At 35.0% G+C, this 5436-nt stretch overlaps 2 non-coding genes across 2 annotated transcripts; one reads left to right on the forward strand and one right to left on the reverse strand.

Moving 5' to 3' along the window:
• Positions 1-282: 282 nt before the first annotated feature.
• On the forward strand, positions 283-388 carry LOC121220438 (small nucleolar RNA R71). The gene has a single exon (XR_005917640.1). It is a non-coding gene; the product is annotated as a small nucleolar RNA R71 (small nucleolar RNA).
• A 4205-nt stretch (positions 389-4593) lies between these two features.
• Positions 4594-4699, reverse strand: LOC121220576 (small nucleolar RNA R71). The gene has a single exon (XR_005917796.1). It is a non-coding gene; the product is annotated as a small nucleolar RNA R71 (small nucleolar RNA).
• Positions 4700-5436: the final 737 nt, after the last annotated feature.

Raw genomic sequence — 5436 nt, forward strand, 5'->3', positions numbered from 1 at the left:
TATGGAGATGGCGTACTGTTCTCAGGCTTTATACGGTTGATTCTGTCCACTAGCTATTGATATCTGTCATTCTCTTGGACAACCTTCATTGTAGATGGCCTCTGGCCATATGTGTACCATTCAATTGGCCACTGGAAGGAGTTCATCACCATATTTTCTATTAATTCATACACATCCTCGTATGCTTAGTTCATTAAGGCTCCTATTGCGGCTCTATCCAATCTTGACCTTGTGCTTACATCTGACCCATTGTCAAATATCTACAACCGTAACCACTCAGGTAATCTATGATGTAGACATTTCTAAATCAACATCTTAAAATGCTCCCACGCTTCGTGAAAACTCTCTCCCTTTAACTGTTTGAACATAGCAATCTCCATTCTTAGCTGGATTGTTTTGGTAATAGGGAAGAACTTTTGTAGGAACTTTCCTGCAAGTTCGTCCCATGTTGTGTTAGACCCTAGTGCCTATGAATCTAACCAAGAAAATGTGTTATCAATTAATGATAAGGGGAACAATCAAAAATGAATGGCATCATCAGTGACCCAGTTATATTTGAAAATATCACAAAGCTAGAGGAACTATTTAAAATGTTGAGTCGGATTTTCTGTCATTGTTCTTCAAAACTACAAATTTTTTTTATCATCTGGATCATAGTTGCCTTGATTGCAAAGTTATTGGTCATGATGGATGGCCTTGTTATACTCCCTTGAACCATATCGAGGCCCATATTCCCTTAGAGTTCTTTCGTTATGCACCATATTTATGGGGAGTTGTGGTGGTGGTGGTGGATCTTCTAGGTCAAAATTGTTAACTTTGTCGAATTGTGGATTATCTCGTGGTAAATTACCTATAACAGGCGGTTGGTTCTGCATTTGTTGTTGTTGTTGTCGACGATTCCTACGAATTATTCTTTTTGAATCTGTGGCAAGGTCTATAGGGGTTCCCTTACTACGAGTCATACACTAAAATCAAAGAGAAAAAATTAGTAAAAATAAGAAAATAAAATCGTAGTTATATTTTAAAAATTTCCTAAATATTCTATTAAAATGTCAAAATTAAAATCAAATTAGTGATGTTGCCTCCCCAGCAACGACGCCAACAACTTGACCACCTCTGGACGTACTAACGTCCAGAGTACAAATCTTGCACAAAATATATTACAAGGCGGTATCCATAAGGATATGGGTCAGGTTGTAATATAGTTACAACGAAGTAAATGAGTACTTCGAGAATCATACCTAAAGGAGGCGAGCACTAAGTTACTTCTAACCTAAGGACAAATGGATCTAATTAGTACTTTAAATGAATTATATTACGATGAAATATAAATAAAGGATTTTAGAATTTTTCAATAAAAATAATAAAAATATAAGAAATAAATAGCGAGAAATCAAATAATAGAATCTATCAACTCTGAGCATGGGTGATTAGCTTGCTTCGATAATCATAACCAACTGTCACTTCGGGTTTTCTTGTTCAATTAACTAGTCGGTACTCCAACAAGATTTTTCGATCTTCCACTAAAGTAATGAGTCGGTAAGAACTACTTACCTCTCGACCTCACAGTCCAGACCAGTTCAAGGTTAAGGTGTTCATGGATAGACCATACCAATTTTGGGTTAATTCTCACCTTTATGACTTCATAGGATCGTCAAGCCTGGGGTTTAATTTCTTCTTTTCCTGAACAACTGATCCATTAAGAGAACACAACAAAATATTTAATTAATCACACCTCCACTCACTAATCCCCCATAGGAGGATTAGTTCTTCATGGATCTCATAAACTGTATAGACTTGATATATAAAATAGACATGAAAAAAAATTCAAGAACCTAAATTTTTAGAAGAAGCCTGATTTGTATTTGAATAGAATGTCGAATCCTTACAAACTTTGATCAAGCTCACAAATCTAATCTCTTCCACAAAAGCAAAGAACAAAACTAAAATAAGCCTAAAGCTTAAGAAAAGAGAAAGGCTAAAGACTAAAACTAGGAAGAGAGTTATACAATATAAAAAGTTTTCCATAACATGTGTTAAATGAGCCTATTTATAGACTTAGAGTGGTCGTCGACCTTAACCCTAGGTCAGTTGTCGTTCTCGTGCTTAATGTTTGATCTTGCTGACCAAAAGGCCCTTTAAACATAAAAAAAACAACCAAAACTTTATAAAATAACATTAATTTGTAGACATGCAAACAATTTCTAGATAGAAGTTCCCTTTCCATCCAATATTCAAAGTGAAAGCCCTACTAGATTGTTTTTACAACAACTTCTTTCTATCTGGGAAAACTTAAAGAAAGACTTAAGAGTTTACCGGTAGACAACTTAAGACAGAAGCTCTTATAAGCTTTATAGAAAACACCTTCGTTAACGATGAAGAATCTTATGGTTTTCTTTGACGATAATAAAAACTAGAAAAGAAGATGAAATAGAAATCTTCTCTCCATTACTGAGTTATCATATTTATCGCTAACTCACATTCAAACCCCACTCAAGATTAATTCTAATCATCAATCATTCTCACATGCTTCCACTAATTAATCACATCCTAAAGGGCTCTCCAGATGTCCTAATTACTGATACGTTAGCTCCTCTAAGATGCTAGATGACTTAAACGTGTCCCACTAACTATTACACTTACATTAGTAGTGACCAAAAAACATGGGTGGCGGATTTATTAGTGGGAAATTCTACCTTATAATGTTCTCACCACAACAAGGAAGTCCCCAATTCGCAAAATGGAACTCCGCAGTACCAGCGAATTTCAACGAAGTACTTCACCACGAAGTTACCAACTTTGTCCTATCTAAGCCTCACGACTTAGGCGGTCTTCTCCAGCAGATTTTCTCAACGATACCAACTTGCCAAATGAGGGTGAGACACTGAAGACATAATTTAGGCTACTAACACTTCTATAAATAAAATCTTAGGGGTTTGATGTAACTAAGTCGTCTTAGACGCATCCAAAAACCCTCATAGTTTAGGAGTAGGATTTGAGTTTCATTTTCTTTTATTTTCTTAAAATGCTTTGTTCTTCTCTCTTTGAATCAATTTCGATCCAAGATTTCATTTATGTAATCGAAGTTATTCAGTTTATTCACCTTTGCAATTGACAAGATTTGTTATCCCAATCGAGAGGTTCGATATCCTACTTTTAATCAAGACAAATTAGGATTATTCTAAATCTCTTTTCTTTTTCAATTTATTCGTGTTATTTACATGTTTATATCAACTAAGTTTGAGATTAAGAATAACATGAGTTGCTAATTTCTTTAGGAGAGATTAACGAGTTGGTGGGGAAGTGATTAATAAAGGATTAAGGGTTTGTCAATTAGATTAGTTGGTATAAATTACAAGTTCTTAAACCCTAGGTTTGACAACCCTAAGAAGTAATCAAAGGTTAAACGCGGTCGGGAGATAAGTTTGTCGAGTAAATCATAATTTATCCTGGTTGAGAAAGTGAGGTCGAGAGTTAAGCTCAGTATCAAACAGTTAATTAATTAGTTAGAGGTCAAGATGTAATAATTTGTTAGTTAATAGTTAATTCACCTTAAAACCTAAATCTAAAGTTAATTACATCCCCTAAAAGGAGTTAATTGTCCTGATTGGTTTAGTTGTTTGTCTATTTTTTTGTCTATTTCTTATAGTTATTTAGTTCCTAAGATTTATCTCTTTTATGATTTATTGTAATATAATATTTAATATTTACTATTTATACTTATTATTGTAAAGGAGTTTTCAATCGATTTAATTCATCCACCCTTGAGTACGATCCTCGAAATACTTCCCTATGTTCTGTTGTAACACAATACTATCTTACAATTTGAATCGTATACTTGCGAATACTGTTGCTTCGTTTCATATATATTTGGTGTAGTATTTTTCAATCAAACATTCGCACGTTTGGTGGTGGTCAAGTTGTTGGCACTGCTGTCGAGGAGGTTTCAGCATTAAATCTAGAAAATATATTTACAATTAATAAGGTAAATAGGAAAGTTAAAGACTACATATACAATATTTTTATTTCTAAATTTGTTGTAATTTGTTTAATTTCTCTTTAATTATTAGGTTCTTTATGACCCGAAGTAGAAGCACCCCAATCGAGCCATATCCAGATCCGAAGCAATTGCTAAGATGCAACTGTCAATTGATGAAAAAGAACTTACCCATGGAAGTTAATCTACTGTAGAAGAATCCATTATTTGAATACACACATGAAAGAATAGAGAACATCCGTATGGAAGTTCCAATGGATCAAAGAACGTTGCGCGAATATGCTTTACCTACACAAGTGCGAGACAGTACTGACAAGCCAAGATTAACACCAATAATTTTGAAATTAAAATAGCTATAATTTATATGATCCAGAACACTCTATAGGTAAAAGGAAACATGGTCGAGGACCCGAATTAGTACTTGATGCGGTTTTACAACTCTGCGAAACCTTTAAGTACAACGGAGTATCCGATGGTGCTATGCATCTCCGATTATTTCGTTCTCTTTGTGCGACAATGCAGCTGATTGGCATCACCGCATGGGATGACATAGCGGAAAGATTCCTACAAAAATTCTTAGATAAGTTGAACCATTTAGCTTAGGTGAGACATCGCCAAATTTAAGTAATATGAAGGTGAATCCTTTTACGAAGCATGGGAACATTTCAAATCAATGCTCAGGAATTGCCCATACCATAGATTGCAAGCGTGACTCCAAATTTAGATATTTTATAACAGTTTTGACAATAACATCAGATCCAGCTTGGATGGAGCAGCCGGAGGATTGATACTGTTCCTCACATATGAACAAGCCTATAAAATCATTGATGACATGGCTATAAATTCGTACATGTGGCCAAAAAAAAGATTCACCTACAAATCGAAGCCTCCAACTGTAAAAGCGGTAAACGAAGATGATTGATATCAACAAATCTCAGAGAAGCTTAAACGTTTGGAGTCGACTATCAACCCAACAAAATCAAAGTCATGTGTTGAAAACCAATTAGAAGAGGCAAGCTACATCAGTAATAGGGGTCAAGATCCCTATTCAAATACCTAAAATCCTGGTTAGAAGGATCATCCAAACCTCAATTGGGGAGGTAACCAAAGAGGTGCAATTCAATTACAAATTGACAAAACTCTCATTACCAACCTCTACCCTTACAATAGAGATCTATGGGTAATGACCATGCTGTATGTGGTCAAAGATTCAACAAAATAGAAGGGGAGATTCAAACGATGAAAATGAACATTCAAAAAGTCCAAGCCACGTGTGGACGACTCGAATATCGAATAGATAGCCTATGCGACCAAATGAGCCAGTTAATGACAGTGTTCCAAAAGAAGAATGGTCAAAGTCTCCCCAGTAACATAGAGAAAAATCCTCAAAAAGATGGGAAGGAGCATGTAAATGTAATCTCTTTGTGGTTGAGAAAGAC

This window comes from Gossypium hirsutum, chromosome D08, assembly GCF_007990345.1.
Source record: "Gossypium hirsutum isolate 1008001.06 chromosome D08, Gossypium_hirsutum_v2.1, whole genome shotgun sequence".
Lineage (NCBI taxonomy): Eukaryota > Viridiplantae > Streptophyta > Magnoliopsida > Malvales > Malvaceae > Gossypium > Gossypium hirsutum.